Source organism: Triturus cristatus, chromosome 2_2, assembly GCF_964204655.1.
Source record: "Triturus cristatus chromosome 2_2, aTriCri1.1, whole genome shotgun sequence".
NCBI classification, from domain to species: domain Eukaryota; kingdom Metazoa; phylum Chordata; class Amphibia; order Caudata; family Salamandridae; genus Triturus; species Triturus cristatus.
In genome coordinates, this window is record NC_140582.1 from 737184679 (window position 1) to 737206956 (window position 22278).

Below are 22278 nucleotides of genomic sequence, written 5' to 3' on the forward strand. Positions count from 1 at the left end.
ACTTCTAAACAGCACACCTATTTGAGAAGGAGCCAAGAGGTTATAGTCACAAAATTCAGAGTCCGGCGGCTGTATTTAATGAGATGTTAGCAGGGGTAATATGAAGGGGACTATGGAAGAGATTCAGATTATCATTATATAAACAGCATTTAGCATAAATTAAATATAATTCTATACAATTGTCCATTGGGAGAAACAGGTCTAGGAGCCATTGTAATCAGAGGGAAATCTACATGGCTTCAGTTAGGAGTCCTATATGGTTAAAAAAAATGTATGATCCTAATCATTCCGTTTATTAATCACTCTTTCGTAAATTGCAGTTGAGGCCATGGATTCTCGCCATTACTGAAAAGTCAAACACATTTTTGATTTACAATGTCTCAATACAAATGGTTTTGCCAACATTAAAGCCATGTCCAACCATCTTTTCCGGTGATTGTTCATGTCATATCATCCACTTCTGCAGTGTCATGGAGAATTACGAGTTCAATAGAGGGAGTTAAACATACATTATCTTTTGACTTCATGATAATAACAATAAAGAACGTCGATATTGATGCAGCGCTGAAACGTCAAATTCCCCCTTCGGCACGGACCAACTACCTCGGCATCCAATTTACTCAAATACATTCATTGGTGGGGCCCATAACACCAATATACTTACACTCGGTTGATCTGTTTTCTGAGGGAAAATAAGTTTCCCAAGACTAACATGAGAGTAATACCTTTACCTTATCCTTAAACACATTGTTCTCAGACTCCTAAGATATCCCTCTCATAAGGAGATGGATCATTTAGTTGTTATATTTGATTTTAATGAAAAATGCTCGTCTATCTATACATTACTTCTTTACCACATTTCTCTTATTTAAATAACCGACACAAGACATTTGTCAATTAATCAAATATTCTTTATCTAAATTATATTGCAAGGAAAGTTAGAAGTCATCATCCTCAGCATTTCAGAGCATCATATTTACCTATTCTGGCTAAAGTCGTCCTCTAAGTCAATCAGTCAAAGAAGAATTTATTCAGCAAAGTTAGGCCGCAATTCAGTCTTTCAAAGATTCAGGATAACAGCTGTCCAGCAGTGTCACCGTCCTCTCCGTCAGCATAACGTCAGGAAATCGAGTTCGTCAAAGAAGAGCGAGCGCAATCAGTTCAATTCCCTACCTACTTTTATAATGAAAATAATGTCAAAAAGTATCAAGATCGGGGTTTAGAGAGTCTGGATTGGTCAACTTGGGGTCGCGAGGTGAAGTTCTCACATAGTCCACAATATGAAGTCATCGCACTTGCTGGTTCCGGTTTTTAAATCAAGCATTGTCCTTTGTCTTGGATGGGTTTCCGGAGCGTCCTTGGAAGGTACATGTTATCCCGGGGTCAGGTCCAAGCCACTGTTGCTGGCGGTGATGACTGCGCATTTCACCTAGAACCTCGTGTTGTCAGGGCAGTCACGTTTAACGTCTCATTCAGCCATCTTAAAAGATAGAAATGACTAATAAAATGTTATCCCCTTGCTAATACCCATATGTGTGTGTATTTATCTAGCAAAAGCAACACTCAGAGTGGTTTATACTCACTGAATAAAGCACAAATCACAAATACATCACCAAAGCAACATATAACATGCAATATTCTAATTTTCTACTATGAATATGCGTACACAAGTTAATTCACAATTAATATAGCCATGCAAAGTGCAATTCCCATGTGTAATTCTTTTGTTAATATAGTTGGTGAGTTATCACTTCAACCAAATTAATAATATTACAATTAATTGATTATTCAGATTAATATAAACATGCAGAATGGGGGGGTATACAAAATGTTGTACTACCCGCTCCAGCAATATTACATCAGACCAGCATACCTATTTGAGAGGGAGCCAAGGGGTTATAGTCACAAATATCTGAGTCCAGCAGCTCTATTGAATGACATTTTAGAAGGGGGAGTATAAAAGGAACTATGGAAGAGGTTCATATCATCATTATATAAACTAGCATATATCATAAATTAAATATAATTCTACAAGTGCCTGTTGGAAGAAACAGCTCTAGGAGACATTGTAATGAGAGGAATATCTTCATGGATTTAGTTAGGGGTTCCATATAGTTTCGGAAATATATGAACTTGATCATTCAGTTGCATTAATCACTCTTTCATAAATTGCAGTTGAGACCATGGATTCTGACCATTCCAGAAAAATCAAAGGCTTTTTAGATTTCCAATTTCACAATACAAATGGATTTGCCACCGCTAAAGCCATGTCCAACCATCTTTTCTTGTGGATTGTCATCTCATATCTTCCACTTCTGCAATGTCCTAGAGAATTGTGAGTTCAATAGATGGAGTTAGGGTTACACCACTTGAGAGAGGAAGACGTGAGAATCAAGAAGGATTCTAAAATAACCAATCCTAAAGTGTGTCGCCCTTAATCCCTTGTCATGTTCTCTGGGTAGATCTGTTCAGCCTTCCTCTGTATATGTTTTTTGAAGTTTAGCCTGCCATAGAGAGTGCAGCAAATTCCTGGCACATTGGGGGATAGATTTCTTGAATAATTCATGAAGGCCTGATCTCGGGTCCTGACACCCTCCCCATTACACTAGGTATTTATGCCAGACAAACCCAGTAAGATTAGTAACATCATTGTTCATTCTTCTGTACAGGCAATGTTGAAGTTGTGCATCTGTCCAATATTGGGGTGTGTCCAGTTTGTATTCTGTAGATCGCCAAATAATTTGAAAGTACTATCTTTGAGCAGGTGTCTCATAACGGTAATGCCCTGATTGTGCCATGGAGGCCAGTTAATCATCTGTTTTTCCTATGTTGAGGGCATCAGTAGGCCACAAACGTGCTTGCAAGTGCAATTAAGGCTTTTGTTTCAGTGCTTTGTGACTATTTGCCCATAATTTGATGGAATTAATTAGAATTAGGTAAGGTTGCTCACAAAGCTCTGTCAGTAGACAGCAATAAAGAGCCTGCAATCACATTCCACTGTATACTCTGTTCTATCTGTACCCAGACCGAGGTTTCCTTCTCCTCATATAGATGATAGGCTAATTGAGAGAGGTATTGGGCTTCATGAAAGAGTTCAAGCTATGGCAGTCTTAGCCCTCTAGACTGTACAGGAGTATAGAAATTGGAAACAAAATTATGGGGCTTTTGTGTTTGCCAGATATAGCACTTATTTGTGCTTCAATTTTATGATTTAGGGTGTGAGGTACTCCTAGGGGATCATGCCAAAGACGTAGTTCAATCTTGGAAAGATTTTCATTTTGACCATTTGTATCCCGCCATATAGGAATAATTGAAGTTCTGTTAAATTTGATATATCCCTGGAGAGTTGTCACTGCAATTGGTTGATATTAGCTGTAATAATTTCAGTTATATTTCCACAAAATAGAATGCCTAGGTATTTCTTCCGCAAAGAGATCCAGTTGAAAGAATGTTTTCTTTCAACTGGTAGCAGGTGGTCATGCATTTGTATATGTACATAGCCTCACGTTTTGACCAATTTATTTTTTAGCCTGAAAATACTGAGAACTCAGTGACTACTTGTAAAAAATGGGGAATAGCAGTATAAGGAGTCGATGGAGTCAATAGGATGTCATCTAAACATAACATCAATTGAAGATTTACTGCTGCTGTCTCCTTAGTGGTTTGATAGCAATGGCTAGTGATTCAAGGGCAATAGAGAAGAGCATCAGGAACAGTGGGCAACCTTGCATAGTGCCTCTGCAGTTTTGCATACCATCATAGAGAAATCTGTTGTAGTTTGCCACCGCAATAGGTTGTTGGTAGAGCCATTGCATCATTGCAATATATTACGATCAAAGGACCATTTTGTGTACAAAGCAGAAGTGATAGCTCCACATCCCCTGTGGAATGCCTTCCCTGCATCGAGAGAGAGGACCATTCGTTCATCCATATCATTCCTAGTTTTCCCCCCTAAATGTAGATGAATACACATGTGGTTCCTAGATGAGCTGCTAGACACAAACCCTATCTGGTGGTGGTGTTTCATGAGTGGTAAGACAAAGGGCCAAGATCGTTTACAGGATTTTCATATCACCATTTATTAACGAGGCAGGATAATAGTTACTGCAATATTCTTGGTCTTTTCCAAGTTTAGCAATAAGGGATATTTACGCCTTATTGAAGAATATAGAAATCCAATGTATTGAGTGTGCTTCTCTCTGTACCCAGCAGTTACTAGAAAAGGAACTGTTTATTATAAACTTCCAAGAGAAATCAGCCTTTTTCCGGGGCTTTTCCCAAGGGCATGTACTTAATTGCTTTCGCAATTTTGATATCATTCATCATCATCATTCAGTTAGTTCCTCAGCTCATCTGTTAGTTGCTGGATTTTCAACAGGTTCGGAAAGTTCTGGTCCTGAGAGGTATCTCACAATGAGTCAAATGTATTGAGCTTAGTGTAGAATTTTGAAGATTCAGCTGTGATATCCCTGAAGTATGTGAGTAGGTTGTTGTGGCTGTCATTAACAGCGGGAATCATGGTCTAGTCACCTGTTGCTTCAATTAAAGGCGATAAGCCTTCCAGCTGTTTCCCTTTGCTCATAGTATGTGGCACATATCTGGAAAAGGGTAATCTCAGCCCTGGTAGTTGGAAGGATATTTAGTTCAAACTTTTTTACTGTCAGGGTCTTAAGGGTAGAGGGCACAGAGAAAGCACTTTCAGGATTTTATGGCACGACACGGAGGCCAAGATTATGCAATCTCCTTTTATTGCCAGCTCACACAGCAGCAACAATAGAGAAGAATTTAGAACATTGAAAACATTCTGAACATTAATATAGTCCAGCGACAGAAAGCCATCTTCCTTCTTTTATTGCTGCTGCTCACCAGATAAGTACACCTTACTCTCTCTCTCTGTTTATAATGTATAACGCTGTTTTTTTATTATACTTGGCTACTCATTTATTTATATTGCCTATTGTACCTCTTTGTATATTCCTACAATAACCAGTTACTTCTCTCCCCGTCTACCCACGTGACTCTGCCCTCATGGACTCCTGTGCCGTGTCCCCTTGACCCCCTCATGTCATATTCCCATGCCTTGACCGATCCTTAGACCGAACGCACTCGCAACTCTCCCGCTCCACCAATTTTGTTGACTCTTAGCACTAAATCTTATCGGATGCCGGGTACTCTCCTGGCCGTATGCCGCGTACTCCTCTGGGCGTAGTATTTCTTCCACACAGATGTATGCCCTGATACCCTCACTGATACCGCGACCCAAGCGGAGGAACTCCTACAATCCTATAATTCACGGCTGATCACTTGAATCACACACGCCGCCCTGTGCATCTTTCAAACCCCTCACACGCGCTTTACATTTCACGCTGCGCTATCGATTATACTGACACCCTCGCTCCTCGAGGACCTGTCATTAACTACAATTGGTTTTTTTCCCACTCCCACCTCCTGGGTTACTCACCCAATACGCTCTCTCCCGGTGCGGTCTCTCTTCTAACGCGACCGCACCGGGAAGACCATGACAAACCAGGAAGTATCCTCCCATTAGAGGAAAGTACCTTACACTTTCACCACTCTATCGTTTCTAACGTTTCCAAAGCCATAACGACGCTTCTACTCACCGAGAAAGATCCTTTTACCTCCACTTGATCTCTTCTACCACATTTCAAGCCTTTTGATCGACAAATTCATCCCTTTGGACGCCCCTAACCCGACCCCATCACAACTTCACTAATACTCATAAAAAAAAAAGAGAAACCTATAATAATGTCCCATAACCAGCCTGATTTAGATACTTTAGTTCAAAATAAATTAGATGACTTATTTAATAACGCCTTAACTAAATTGATGGGGTCGCTCGATGAAACCATCAACAAACGATTAGGATCACTTTCTGATAACCAACCAGGATGCTCTTATTGGCCTCAAACATCCCAAAATAAAAGACCATCAGATAATTTTCCTGCAAAAAAATCCCAAAAATCAAAAAGGGTCACGGAAAATCTACCGGATGACGCCGGTGATAGAATCAGTGTTCAAGACACTGTGGATGGGCAAGATACAGGTCCCACTATGAATGGGCAAGATATAGGCCCAACTGTCCCCACTTCAAGTGACTCTGAGGACGACGTATCCTATGAGCCTGAAATAGACCTATCATGTTCATCAGAGTTTGACTCTGATTGTGAAGACTCTTCCACAACCAAACCTAAAAACTCAAACCAAGGTTCAAAAACCTCTGGCTCCAAGATGGATATCCTCGACCCTTTTGGGGACATGATGTTTGACCCGCTCTTAATAAGACATCCAAACTCCTCTGAGTGGACTCCCTCCCCCCACGTTGCCGACTATATCTCCTTCTGGCTCAGAAGAGAGATTCCTAAGGAGGTAAGATCACGTTTGCGGTCAGAATGCCCCCGACCTTCCCTCCCAGATAAAATCACGTCTACACCAGAATTGGACGCAAAGGTCGTCTCATTCATTAATAAGGGAGGTAAAGATCCAAGAAGAGGCCTTGACAGAGGGCTGAAATCGTGTCAAGATAGACTCCTTGATATCACGGGTCCTCTCACTAAGATATTTGACATGGCAGAAACGGCCTACTTGAACGACTCTCAGGTCCACCCTAAAGAACTTCGTGAATGGGTGCAAAGAGCGGTGTGTCTGCTTGGCAACGCCAATACGGCACTTTCTAATGAAAGAAGAAAGAGCATTCTAATAAAACTTGACCCTAAACTCACCGAACTCGCCAACAAAGAAGGAGGCCCTTCTTCACAAGGTCAACTCTTTGGCCATGACTTTATTAAAGAAATGGCGAAATACGTCGGAATTTTCAATTCAATCCAAAAGTCACAGAAAGATATTAAAAAAGTCTTTCATGATCGTGTTTTTGCAAGGGCCGGGCGAACAAGGGGTTGGTTCCCCGGCCGAGGTACACCTTCTTCCAGACCCTATACCACTCGGGGAAGTAGGGGCTTCAACCAACCCTTCTCATCCTATTCCAACTTCTATCCACAAAGGCAGAGAGGCCGCTTTCGCAACTCCAGAGGCGATAGGAGACAAAGAGGCTTCTCTTCAGGTACGTTACGCAAAACACCATCCAGGTTCCCCCATAAAGGTGGGTGGGAGACTAGCCCTATTCTCTGGGGAATGGAAACTCGTGACACAAGACCCCTGGGTGTTACAAACAGTCAAAGGTTACAGAATAGAGTTCTTACACCCCCCTTCCAACACAAACCCCCAAGAGAAATCTCTTTCTCACAAGATCACTCAAAATTGGTAACCAAAGAGGTTCAAGACCTCTTATCCAAAGGCGCCATCAAGGAGACTACGGACTTAAATCAGGGATTTATCAGCAATATCTTTCTGGTAGAGAAAAAGAACAAAGAAATGAGACCTGTAATAAACCTGAAAGAATTGAACGAGTGGGTAATTTACCGTCATTTCAAAATGGAGGGTATATACCTCCTAAGGGACATCCTAAGAAAAGGGGACTGGTTAACAAGACTAGACCTAAAAGACGCCTACCTCACCATTCCCATTTGGCCCCCACACCAGAAATTCCTTCGCTTTGTCTGGCTAAACAAAACTTGGGAGTTCACAAGCCTCCCATTCGGTCTGTCTTCAGCACCCTGGTGCTTCACAAAGACCCTCCGACCGATAGCAGCCTGGCTCAGAGCCAAAGGTGTAAGATTAATAATTTACCTGGACGACATACTTATAATGGCTCAATCAAAAGAATTAGTATCCCTACATACCCAATGGGCAATAGAAATTCTAGAAAGATTAGGATTTGTAATAAATTTAAAAAAATCTTGCCTAACACCATCTCAAGATACACAGTTCCTAGGCTTCATTGTAGACACTCTACAGACAGAATTACGCCTCCCCAGAGACAAACAAAAAAAATTAAGAAAATAAATAAAAAAGATACAGTCAGAGAAATCTATATATCTGAAAAACTTAGCCAGAATATTGGGGCTCCTGTCCTCTACCATCCAAGCCATTTTTCCGGGTCCTCTTTATTATCGGGCCCTTCAAAGACTAAAGAAGAGATATCTGCACAAGAATCACTCATACTCTCAAATACTCTCTTTAGACCTAGAATCAAGAAGGGAACTAGAATGGTGGCTCCAAAACGCACAAGCGTGGAATGGAAGGGCAATTTTCGGGGAAAATCCCGAACTGGTGATAGATTCAGATGCGAGCCTAGAAGGTTGGGGAGCGACATGCGGAAACTCCTCCACAGGAGGTCTATGGTCAGATCAAGAAAGGAACATGCACATCAACTGTTTGGAACTCCTAGCAGGCTCCTTTGCAGTCCGGAGTTTCACTCAAGACAAAATGAAATGCTGTGTGATGCTCCGCATGGACAACATTTCAGCAGTTCAATACGTGAGCAAGATGGGCGGTCCACACTCGAAAGATCTGGCGGATCTGGCAAAGGAATTTTGGGGATATTGTTTGGAGAAAGGAATCTCGGTTGTAGCCCACACATTCCTGGTCTGAACAATGGAGTAGCAGACTGGTTCTCCAGGAACTTCAGAGACTCCAGCAATTGGAAATTAAACAAACACATCCAACACCTACGGGGTCCCTTCAACTTAGATCTGTTTGCAGACAGACTCAACACTCAACTAACACGCTTCTTCAGCTGGAAACCAGATCCTCTAGCTGCTGGCATAGACACTTTCCTCCAAGACTGGAGAGGTCAGAAACCCTATGCATTTCCCCCTTTCGCAATGCTACCCAGATTTCTCTTGCAAGTCAGGAAATTCAAAGAATCTGTAGTCCTAATAACCCCTCTATGGAGATCCCAAGCCTGGTACCCCAAAGTAGTAGAAATGTCAATAGACCTTCCTCTTCTCCTTCCCCATTTCAGGACCCTCCTCCTAGGCCCTCGAGGGGAAATACACCCCCTCCTCGAAGAGGGATCCCTCACACTAATAGCATGGAAGATTTCCGGAGACAATGGGAAATCCCTGGCCTTTCGTCAGATGCTTTCAGACTCATTTCTGAATCATGGGCCTCAGGTACAAGAAAAGCTTATAGACTGGCATGGAATAAATGGATTTGCCGGTGTCTTCAATGGGGTATCAATCCCATTTCAACAGATATAGTACACGTTATTAACTATCTCTCTGAACTATTTGAATCAGGCTTGTCATATAGAACTATCAATGTATACAGGTCAGCGATTTCTGCGGGTCACTGCCTCATAAACGGCCTCCCCGTTGGCCAAGATTCTTTAACAAAGAAAATTATGAGAAGCATTAGGGTCCTCAAACCCCCCTTACCCAAATACTCTTCCCTTTGGGACGTTAAACTAATTCTCCAAGTTTTAGAAAGCTGGGGTGACAACCATACCTTACCTCTTAAAAAACTATCCTATAAACTTACGACCCTCCTTTGCTTGGTCTCTTTTAGACGAACTTCCGATGTTAAAGCTATGGACGTCACCAGTAGGGCATATCAACCTGAAGGAGTATGTATTTATATTAAAAGAAGAACTAAGACCCTTTCCTCAACCATCTTTTACCTTTATTTTCTGGGAAATCCAAAATTGTGCGTGGTTCAATGCCTAATAGAATATGAGAAAAGAACCAACTCTTTAAGGAACAATGTCCCTCAACTTTTAATTTCTCACAAAAGCCCTCATAAACCCGTTTCTTCCCCCACCTTAGCTAGATGGGTGAAGGACGTAATGTATGAAGGAGGGGTAAACACTTCTATTTTTGGGGCTCACTCCCTTAGAGGTGCTTCTGCCTCTAAAGCTTTCATCTTAGGCGGAAGTTTACAGGATATCTTAAAGGCTGCCGACTGGTCTAATGAAAGCATGTTTAAAAGTTGTTATTTCAAACCTACATCTAATGTAATTGACAATGTGTTGAATGCACTTTGAACTTGCATAATCTTGGCCTCCGTGTCGTGCCATAAAATGTAGATTTTCGACAGCCTGATGAGCAGAAAATCTGGATTTTATTAAGGACACGGAGGCTAAGATTATCCCACCTCTTTCCCACCCAGGTGGATTAATCTATCTTATATTTTATTTCAGATTGACGGAGATTCTCCTTGGAAGGTTCCTCCTGTTGACTGTTTCTTTTACTCTCCAGAGTCTTGTTTGGAATTTACTTTGTTCGCAGCGCACATAAAAGAAGGAAGATGGCTGTCTGTCGCTGGACTATATTAATGTTCAGAATGTTTTCAATGTTCTAAATTCTTCTCTATTGTTGCTGCTGTGTGAGCTGGCAATAAAAGGAGATTGCATAATCTTAGCCTCCGTGTCCTTAATAAAATCCAGATTTTCTGCTCATCAGGCTGTGGAAAATCTACATTGTCTGTGTTTCGAATGTAGGACTTGCCTGCAGCCCATAGACTCTGGGCTGATGTCTCCTCTGTATCATTGTATTAAAGGTATACTTTAATGTAGATTAGGAGATTTTCTTTTTCATTAGGCATTAGGAGTCTCATCTAACCCTGGGCGTAGTGGGCGTAGCAAACAAACTCAGTGGAACTCCGCTACGCACTCACCTCAACCCCCCTATTAACTAGTAAGTAAACATTAATAAAAAATACATTTAAAACCACTTACCTCTGTACTGGGGCGTCCCCGGGATGCCCTCCTCCTCTTCCTCGCCATATTGGTAATCCTGAGAAAACTGTGCATGCGGGTGTGCCCGCACATGCGCATTTCTTCTGAGAAATGCAAGAAATGCGCGGGCGCGCCCGCATGCGCAGTTTTCTCAAGGATTACCGGTATGGCAAGGAAGAGAAGGCGGGCATCCCGGGGACGCCGCAGTAAAGATGTAAGTGGTTTTAAATATATTTTTAATTAATGTGACGTACCTGTTAATAGTGGGGGTGGAGGCGGGGACTGGCCAACCCCGCTCCACTGCAGAGTGTGTGGAAATTTGTCTTCTCTGCATTCTCTGCGGAAAGCGGAGAAGGCAAATCTCCGCACACTCCGCGGGCGGAGCAGAGGTCTCCCCCGGGGTTAGTCCCAACATATCCATTCTCCACGTCCTGGAGTTTCATGCTACCAGCTGCAAATCAAGGGTCATCAGGTCCAGAGCATGGTCCAAAAACAAGTGCCACCTATCAAATGTGATTTACCCATCAAAAGGATGTTAGCATGTCTTAAAAAGTAGTATATTATTGCTTCAATGCCATGGTGGCAGGACAAGAAAGTGCATTTGTGATCCATTTGATGTAACAAACACCAAGGTTCCACAAGAGATTTATTGCCAAGGAGGTCACAAATGGGTCCTTTATCATAATTGTTCCTAACATCTGGAGGGGTGGACTATTTCAGGTTAGGATCTATTATCAAATTCCAATCACCTCCGATTATCACTGGAGTGTGGCCAAATTAAGTCAGCAGTCTACGAATATATAATGTTAAGACGCAAACAATTACAACGCATGCTTTTACAACGCAGTTTGTATATCGCAACTACCATTACATCACATGATTTACAACGCGTGCCATTACAATGCATTTTTGAAAATTACCATTACAACGCATTCCATTACAACGCATACCATAACAACGCATAACACTTTTAGGGCAACAGTAGGGTAAGTGTTAGATAGTGTAGGGGTAAACATTACTATTCCCACTTCAGTGAGTGCAACATTAGGGTAAGTATTGGATAATGTAAGGGTAAAAATAACTATTCCCAGTCCAGTGAGTGCAACAGTAGCTAAAGTGTTGAATAGTGTAGGGGTAAAATTTACTATTCCAATCTACCCCAAAACCCATACCCACCCTAAAACTAAAAAATCTCTATTACTTACTTTATAATGCATTGTAATGGCATGCATTGTAATGGTATGCATTGTAATGGCATGCGTTGTAATGGTATGCGATGTAAAGGCAGTTGCATTGCAACAGCTGCATTGTAAAAGCAGTGCAATGTAATGACTGCGTTGTAATGGATGTTTCCCGCAGTCTTCTGAAAGAGGAGAATGTAATGATGAATCCAAACACCGCCAATATATTTGTCGTCTTTATTAAAATTTCCAACACTAATTACATGAAGGGCAAGCCAGGAGGAGGTAAAAACAAGGCTGTTCATGTCGGTCATCAGCAGTCATCTCACAACATTCTATAATGCACAGCTGAACACAGCGGAGGGCAACAGGTGCCACTGTGTTTCCAAGTGGACACACAGGAAACAATCACGGCACATCTTCCTCCTTACAAAACAAACACAAAAAAGTAATACGTTGCTACATAAAGTACACAGCTAAATACACAATATTCAGAAAGGCACTGTATCAAGTGAATAATAGCATCACTATAAAAGAACAAGGAAGGAATAAGAACAAATCCATACATGGTGAGGGGCACAATTAATACTGCATGGAAGTACCTACAGGATTTGCAGTAAGGGTTTACTACTCAGGCGTACCTGGAGAATTGCCCGCAGAACTACTCACAGACATAATCTGTTAGTTTCTTAGGTTTCTCTACAGGATGATCCACTCTACTAATTCTGGTGCTGACGGCAATCCCTGCCTCTAATGGGGTAAAAATATCTGTGTTGTGTTCTGATTCCTGTCTGACCACAATTTCCTGTTCGCGGGGCAGCTCGCCATCATCATCCAACCACCTTTACTTGCAGACATTTCAACACCATTCACACTGACAAGTTTCAGAACCCCCTCATGCTTGCACAAAGCCATCTCAGAGAAGCGCTACACTTTACCATCACTCATTGAAGCTAAATTACAGAATACCTTGCTAACTGTAAGGGGTTAAGAAAATCTGTTTTGGCCTTTGTCAATATGACCACTTTTTTTAACTCTTACAACATCTCCTGCTTGTAGCCAAACAGACTTGCTGTTGTGTTTCCTGTCATGGAATCTTTTGAAAACTCTCTGGGCTTCTTCAAAATTACTCTTAATCTCTACACCTGAACAATTAACTCTTCTGGCTGCTGCCAACCAACCAACATTGTCCTTTGACATGGGTGTTCTACCCCTCATGAGATCAAAAGGACAGAGACTGGTGCTGTTACATGGCATGATGCAATAGGCCCACAAGGTTCTGTAACTCTCAGATCTCCTAGTTAGGTTGTTGTTGTTGCTAGCAAGTTGGACTTAATGACATGGTTAAACCATTCCACAACACCATTACCAGTGGTATGATAGACAGAAGTTGTTTTGTGCACGATACCATTCCTGCATGGATAAGCTCTAAAAACGGCAGATGTGAACTGTGGTCCGGTGTCACTAAAATGCACTTGGGTAATCCCTCTCTGATGAATGTGTCATCCAAAAACTTAACAACACTGCTGGAATCAGCTTTCTGCACAAAGCCTATTTCTGGCCCCTTCAAAAATGATCAATAACCATTATCACAAACACATGTTCCTCAAGTTCCTGGATGGGACCCATTATATACACACCCAAGCTCTCCCAACGCATACTGGGACAACCCATGGGGCGAAGAGGGAGTCCAAGCGTGACCTGAGTTTTATAAGAATTCTCACAAAGTAAGCAGTCTCTAACTGTTCTTTCTATCTTGATGTTCACCCCTGGCCACCAATACGAACTCTTTACCCTATCTTTAGTCTTACCTATACCCAAATGCCTTTCATGGCAGATCTCCATAATTCTGGTCCTCAAATTGGAAGGGGGAATAACCCTACCCTACCTCTTCCACAGTTAATTCATGTTTCACCTCCCAAAAGGGGAATAATTCCTTAGGAACTGACCTCTTTACTGGCCAACCACCTGCAACCATTTCGATAACCTGACATAATAAAGCGTCATTGCCCAGCTCAGTTTTCCACTCAACTGTGGGGATACCATGCAACTCTTGGTGCATGTCTGCCGCACAGAAACCCTCCTCAAGCATGTCACTGGTATAATTCAGAAGCACATTCAGAAGAACATGCATGCAACTAAGGAAATCAGCAACCATATTTTTGACACCAGGAACGTACTATACTTTGTAATTAAAATCAAACAAGCGTACAGATATGCGTGAAAGTCTTAGAGACGTGGCATAAAATCACAAAGGTTTGTGATCGCTATGGAAAGTGACTTTATTGCCCCACACAAATTTTCGGAAGTGTTTTATCCCTCACAATATGCTAAGGCTTCCCACTCAATGACTGGATATCTCTTTCCAACTGACATCAAAAAGTGTGAAGCAAATGTGACAGTACACTCCTTGCCTAGCTCATCCGTCTGGGTGATAACAGCCCCCATACTCTTATCACTGGCATCAGTGGTGATGATATTTGATAAGGCAGGATCAAGCCCATGTAATGGAGTAGCAACACATAAATCATCTTTCAGGGAACAAAATGCATTGTGGGAGGTGTCTGACCAAACAAATCTGTTATTAACCTTTAATAGTTTTGCTTGAAAATTATTTTTAGGAACTTGCCATAGAATTCAACAATGCCAAGAAACAAATGTAGTACGTCCCGGTTCTGAGGCTAAGGTGCATTCCTTATTGCATCAAGTAACTCTTTTTAAGGCAAAATGCCTTTGTGCATGTCTATGCACAACCTCAATTTGCCATTAGGCCTCTTGGCCATGACCAAAAGAGCCACCCCATTTGGAAGACTCAAACCACTCTATCACACCTCTTCTAGCAAGTTCTCAAACTGTACCTTAACTTCATATTTTATGGAAAAATGAATGTTCCTGTAGGACTTGGCCCTTTTTGGCTAAAGTCCCTAAACTTTTTGCTTTCCCCCTAGACCTTTTTCTGACATAGTGTTGCCAACTTAGATGCTTTGGACACTTTGCCACTGCTAAACAGTGTCAAAGTTTAAGTTTTCCCTGCATAAAGTAATGGTAATTGGTTGTCCATGATTGGTATGTTTGCAGTAGCGGCTCGTTGAGGGATTGCCAAGGGGCGGTGAGGCGGGGCAGGGTGGGGGTAGTAAACTACGGCCCACAGCCGACCGGAGAAATGTCAATAAATAAATAAAACAAATTTCATAGCGCGCGCTGAAACGCCAAATGGTGATGCAACAAGCGCAATGAAGTTCGTTTTATTTATTTATTTATTTGCATTACTCCGGTCGGCCGTGAGCCAGAGTTTACTACCCCCCGCCCCGCCACCCACAGCACTCCCTCCACAAGCTGCTTCTGTATGTTTGCCTTACTAGTAAAGTCCCTAGTACAGTACACTATGTGTGCCAGTGCTGGTAATGCAAATGCTACTAGTGGGTTGGCAGCACTATTTGTGCCACCCACACAAGTAGCCTTAAAAAGGGAACTCAGGCCTGCCATTGCAGGGCCTGCTCACCATTTGTGAAACTGCTATGTTGTTCTGTCAAGTGCACTCACTTGCCAGACCTTACCCTTCCCTTTCTGTGCACCTAATACACCCATATGGTAGTTCTAGGGTCCCCCTGGACAGGGTGTAGTGCATGTGGAAGGTAGGACATGTACTAAGGTGTTTGCCATGTCCTGGCAGTGAAATAATCTGTATTTCGTTTTCACTGCCGAAAGGCCATCTTACCCATAGGACAGAATGGGAGGGCTGTGTAATATGTTTTCCAGCCTGTCCTCCCAAACGCTTAAGATGGAAAGGTGAAGTTTAGTATGCCTGAACTCACAATGTAATAATACATCTTGTTATGTAGTTGGTTTTTGCATTGTGTGTTCAGAAGCCACTCTTTTAAAAGTGGCTGCGTTTTTGTGCTCTGACATTTCTGTGTGTCTCTGCCTGGCTGTGGATTGACTGTCTGGATTTGAGCGTGATAGGATCTGGGGAATGTCTTGCCCCAGGGGAGGAGGTGAGACAGCAACAGGCTGACATGCATCTGGAGTGTAGGGGGAGGAGAAGCCCCTAGAGGCGAAGAGGCCTGGGCTGCTGCTATAAAACAATTGTCCCTTCTCCTGCTGAGTGATTGACAATCCAGACCCCCACTAATCAAAGGAAGAGAGGTGGTACTGGCAGGGAGGCACCCAGAAAGGGTTTGAGCAGGGGTCAGTGCCCCCTGAAGCACAAAGACTTCAAAGCCATTGAGGGGTATAAATATCAGAGCTGAAGCGACTTGATCAAGTGTGAACAAGACTGGAGCTACTTCGTGGTCAAGAGGACTATTGCCAAGGAAGAAACAACTGAAGAGACTGACGGATAGGACTGCTCTTGCTGTGTGATCTGGGGCTGGCCTGCAGTTTGCTGTTTCAACCAAGGAAAGTCTGAAGGGACTTTGCTGTGTGCTGTGTCCCCCTGCTTGAAGGACTTGGCTGTGTGCTGTGTCCTGAAGTAACTTATCCCCAAGGGTCTGAGGTGAGCTGGCTACCTGTTCGGAAACTCAGGAACACAAAAGCTTCCAAGGAAGACTCAGAGATGTTGTGTGGTGTACTCTGTCTAGCCTGAGATCTTCATAAGGAGTGCCCTGTGATCGTGGCACCAGGAGTCCTAGTGTGTCTCAGAGACGCTGTGTGCGTGTGCTCTGTCTAGCCTGAGACCCTCTAAGGAGTCCCCTTGTGATTGTGTGCACCGGCATCCAAGTGAGTCTCATCGCCGCTGTGTGCAGGTGCGTTGTTCACCGGGAGACCTTCATGAGGATTTGCCTTGTTATCGTGTGCACCGGAAGCCAAGTGAGTCTCAACGCCGTTGTGTGCAGGTACGTTGTGCACCGCAAGACTTTTGCGAGGATTGGCCTTGTGAACGTGTCCACCAGAATCCGAATGAGTCTCAAAGCCATTGTGTGCAGGTGTGTGGGGCACCGTGAGACCTTTGTGAGGAGTTGTCGTGTTATCATGTGCACCGGAATCCAAGTGAGTCTCAACACCGATGTGTGCAGGTGCGTGGGGCACCGTGAGACCTTTGTGAGGATTTGTTATGCTTTTGTGTGTCTCAGCGACGCTGTACGTCTGATCTTCATGCAGTCGGAGACTTGTGTGTGGAGTGCCCAGTGATTTTGCACCCGGACTGAAGGAAGATTCAGCAACGCTGTGTGCGTGAGCTTTTTGGCAGCCTGAGATCTTCGTAAGTGAAGCGGCCAGGACAGGCAGTCCTGGAGGAGCTGAGTTGCCGACCCGAACCGCCGTTGCCATTTTGCAAAGCTGCATTGGAGTCCCAGCCGCTGACCAAGGAGAAGAGATTGGTTTCGCGCCCCCCAGGTAAAGTGTGTCGACTCCTGGGGTGGGGCGCGAGCACGGTGGGAGATGCTCTTGGCCTCTCTCTTATGTTGGCTGCGCGTGCCTCTGCTTCGGCTCGTGTCATGGCCCGTATCGCCAAAGGAGTGGTGCTTCCGGGGCCGGAGTGCGAAGCTGCACTTTGGGATTACATCATACTGTGTGAGGGGCAACTGTGAGAGGAGGAGAGATCGCCTAAAGGCCCGGTGATCGGGGCCTGAGTGTATTACATTATTCCATTTCTGAAGAACGGAGTACCTGCCTGTCGTATTACAAATTGCAACATTTCTGTATAGCGGAGTACCTGATTAGAGTATTACGCATTGCATTATTCCTGCATACCGAACTACCTGATTAGTGTCTGACGCATGGCATTTTTATCTTCATAACGTACTACCTGATTGTCATATGATGCATTGCATTGTTTCTGAACAACGGTCTACCTGATTAGCGTCCTGCGCATTGCATTTCTCCTGCATAACAAATTACCTGATTAGTGTATATGCATTGCCTTATTCTTGCAGAACGACATATCTGGTGGTGGAGTCACGCATTCCATTATTTGATCTTGCAGAGTGCCTGATTGTTACGTTACGCATGACAGTATTATTACATTGCAAAAGTAAATGATTCTTGCATTACGACTGTATTAAATGATTTTAGGAGTACAGGAGAATGTTTAGAAGTGCTGATATCGCCAGAACTTACAAGGGCTGGCTGGCCTAACAAACGGCCAGGAGAAATATTACACAACCTCATATGTTGGTTTTATATTGTGTGGTTTTATCGTATATCTTTTTACATAGAGTTTATAATTGTTTTTACAAAACTCGTGTGGAGTCTAATTGTGGTGTCATCATTGGATTATTGTGAGTGTGGTTGTCAATACTTTACAAATGTGCCTTGAAGATAAGCCTGAGAAAGCAAAAGACACACAATTGATGGACGGAATGCAGAACAAATCAAAACATTCACCCCCAGGCAAGAGATCTGGGTTAAATCCATCATTCTTTTGCTCACCATGCCACCCCAGTTTAGACCTGGCCATATGCAAATCAGTCTTGACCCTGTGCCTCATGGGAACAGTCCAGCCCGAACTGCCACGCCAGGTCCTCCCTGCACCAGAAACACGCATCCTAGGTCCGGTTTCAGGGTTTCACCCCTCCTCAGCCAAGATAGCTTGATTCCAGTGGCACAGTGAGCCCAGGACCCACGTCTGGGCATACCTGGCGCACTTAGGGCGAGAAAGCAAAAGACTCACCATGCCACCCCAGTTTAGGCCTCAAGGCACTGGGATGGGTGCAGCTCTGTGTCAGCTGAAAAGCCAGGTCTTGAGGCGCTTCCTGAAGGTGTGCAGAGTAAGGGAGCATCTGACATTGCCCGGGAGCTCGTTCCAGGCTCTGGCTGCGATGTAGGAGAAGGCTCTTCCACTCACTCTGGTTCTGCAGATGCGCTGGGTTGCTGCTAGGGCAAGGTCGGCGGAGCGGAGGTTCCTTTTGAGTACATGGAAGGAGACTTTTTCATTGAGGTATTTTTGACTGGTGTTGTGGAGGGATTTGCAGGTGTGGGTGAGTGGCTTGAAGGTTACTCTCTTCTCAACGGGGAGCCAGTGGAGGTCTCGCAGGTGTTGGGTGATGTGCTCATGTCGTGGGGTGCCGAGGATGAGTCTGGCTGCGGTGTTTTGGATGGTCTGTAATTTGTCTAGCAGGTATTTGTTGATTTCATCATAGAGGGCGTTTCTGTAGTCCAGTCTGCAAGTTATGATTGTGTGGCTGATGGTCTTTCTGGCTTCGGGGGGATCAACATGAAGGTCTTGCGGAGGATGCAGAGGGTGTCGTAGTAGGTGGTGGTGACGACGTTGATTTGTCGAGTCATGGTGAGGGAGGAGTTGAGTATGATGCCGAGGTTATGGGCATGGTCCATGGGGGTGGGGGGTTACCAAGGGCAGTGGGCCACCAGGAGTTTTCCCAAGCTGAGGGGGTGGGTCCAAGGATGAGGACTTCTGTCTTCTCTGAGTTGAGTTTCAGACAGCAGCTGCTATCCACACTGCGACATCTTTCATTCCTTCTTGGAAGCTGAGTCTGGTGGTTTTGGGGTCCTTCGTGAGGGAGAGGATGTGCTGGGTGTCATCGGCATAGCTGAGTCCATGCTGTCTGACAATGGTGGCGAGGGGGGACATGTCCATGTTGAACTGTGTGTGACTGAGCAATGATCTTTGGGGTACTCCGCAGTTGATCTCTGTGGGTTCGGAGAGGAAGGGCAGGATTCTGCCGGCAAGGAAGGAGCGGAGCCAGTCAAGGGCAGTTTGGTGTATGCCGACGTCATTAGGTCTGGCTGCGAGAGTGCGGCGGGATACGGTGTCAAAGGCTGTGGAGATGTCTAGAAGGATGAGGGCCGCAGTGTGGCCTTGGTCGAGGAGTGTGCTGATGTCGTCTGTGGCGGAGAGGAGGGTTGTCTTCGTGCTGTGATTGCTGCGGATTCTGGATTGTGAAGAGTCGAGGATGGCGTTCTCTAAATGAATTTTGTCAGCTGTGCGTTGATGATCTTCTCAGTGACTTTGGCTGCAAAGGGAAGGAGAGAGATGGGTCAGAAGTCTTTCAGGTCTGTTGGGTCTGCAGAGGGTTTCTTCAGGAGGGGCTTGACTTTTGCGCATTTCCAGTCGGAGGAAATGCCAGATTCTAAGGAGGTGTTGATGGTGCTTTGTAGCTGAGGCGCAATGGCAGCGGCGGCTCTGTGAAGGATGTGCGGCGGGCAGGGGTCTGTGGATGCTCCTGGGTGAGTTCTCTTCATGGCTGTGGTGGTATCTTCGGTGGTGACTGGGGTCCAGGCGGTGATGTTGAGCTGTCATCTCTGGAGGGAAGAGAGGTTTCTGGGGTCTGTTCATTGAAGTTGTCGTAGAGGGCCTTGATTTTCAGGTGGAAGTAGGAGCCGAGCTTGTTGCATAGGTCTTGGGAGGGTGTGACGTCTGTGGCTTCGCTGGGTGGTTTGGTGAATTGCTGGATGATTCTGAAGAGTTCCTTTGAGTTGCTGGAGTTGGTGAGGATTTTGTTTAGGATGAAGGTTCTCTTGGTGGATCATATGAGTTGGTTTTATTTTGTTATGATGTTCTTGTAGGTGGTTAGGTCTTCTGTGGTTTTCCTGTTTCTCCATCTTTTCTCAAGACGCCTGCAGGAGCGTCTGGCTTCTTGGAGGTCGGTGGTGAACCAGGTGGCCTTCAAGGGACATTGTCTGTTGATAGTGCGGAGGGGTGTCAGCTTGTCTGCGCAGTTGGTGATCCAACGGTGTAGTTCCTTGGCTGCAGACTTGGCGTCATTTGAGGCAAGGGTGTCGTGGATGAGGGTGGAGTTGAAGTGTTCCTCTGTGACCTTGCTCCAGTTCCTTCGCGGAGAGGGAGTGGGGTGGGTTTGTGAGCAGTGGTAGTGTTGGGAGAGAAATGTACACAGTGGTGGTCTATCCAGAGGGGCTGCGTGTTGTGGCTAAAGGGATGTTGTTCTCTCTTGCAAAGATGGGGTCGAGGGTGTTTCCTGCCTTGTGGGTAGGGGTGGTGACAACCTGTTTCAGTCCGATGTTTACGAGGTTGTCTAGGAGGGCAGTGAAGTTGGGGTCGCTGAGGTTGTCGAGCTGGAAGTTCAGGTCACCGATGAGTATTTAGTCCATGGAGTCGATGGCGTGGGGTGCGATGAAGTCAGTGATGGTAGTGGGGAATGCTGTTCAAGGCCCAGGGGGTCTGTAGGCGAGGGTGCCATGAAGCGTTGTTTCAGGGCTGGGCTGGATCTGGAAGTGAAGTTGTTCAGTGGTGGAAGGGGAGTCACTTGCGCTGGAGGTGGAGAGGCAGAGGGAGCTCTTGTGTGCGATGGTGAGTCCTCCTACTGGGCAGTTGGGGCGGCCCTTCCTCTGGATCTTGTAGCCATCAAGAATGGCGGTGGTGATGTCGGGTCAGAGGAGGGGTTGGTCCAGGTTTCTGTGAAGAAGGGGACGTCTGGCGAGAGGGTATCGAGGAGGTCCCAGATCTCTATGGCATGTCTGTGCAGTGAGCGCACGTTGAGGAAAATACACTTCAGGGCTTCGGTGGTGCTGGCGTCCAGTGAGGGTGCGGCAATCGTGGGGGTGTGGAGGATGTTGAAGAATTGTCAGCAGTGTCTGCAAGAGAACTGACTGTGAGTGATGTTCGGCATAGACAGATGGCAGTTTTTGTTCCTTCCGGGGTTGAGTGTGAGGAGGGCAGCTTAGTTGTAGCGGTTGGAGGTCACCAAAGCTGTGTGCATCCACTGCGCTGCCGCGCAGAGGCCGTAATTAGATAGTGAAGGGGGAAGGAGGTGCGGCTGGGAGGTGGGAGCGAGAATCAGCAGGGAGAGGGGCTGCGGGCTCAGCAGCGGCGGGAAAGATCCAGGAACGGAGGACAGGGACAGGGAAAACAGGAAAAAAGGCAAAAAGAGGAAAAAGGCACAATAACAAGGCAAAATAGCAAACACTAATGAGGACAGAACAAAACAGGCATAGACAGCGAGACAGACAGAGGGCTTCGAACACCCACGAGCAGAAGTGAGGCGGGGTCCGCAGCAGTGGCACAACAGCAGAGCTGCTCGGGGAGAGAACAGATCTCTGGTCAAGAGGTCAGAGCTCCTGCTTGCACACCTCCACAGCAGCCGCCATAAAATAGGGAAGGGGGAGGGAGGCTTAGCTGGGAGGCGGGAGCGGGAACCAGCAGGGGGGCATATGACTAGGTCCTAACTGGAATGACATGGTGAAAAAAACGACAACTGGTTGGGATGCTACGCTGAGAGATTGCCAGTAGCTAGGCAAATTGCAAGCATTCTTCTCATCATCTTTTTGTGTGTTTAGATATTTGACAACTATATATCCTTGGCAGGTAAAGCTGCATTGCACTCTCTGAGATAGCACTGTGCTGCAGCCAGATATCCCCAAACTTATCTGGGAGGGTCTTTCTTTAAAGCAATGTGCATAAAGCCGTGCTGTTGTTTTCTTCTGATTAGTGTTATCATGCCAGAATCAGGATATTAGTGGCATTTTCAAATTTTTTAGGTAGTTGGTATTCTGTACTGTATATAGAAACTCGCAATGCCACTACTAGACCACTTATGCAAATACGAATCAAATGTATATAATAAGTGACAAAATCTTTATCTTTTCAAG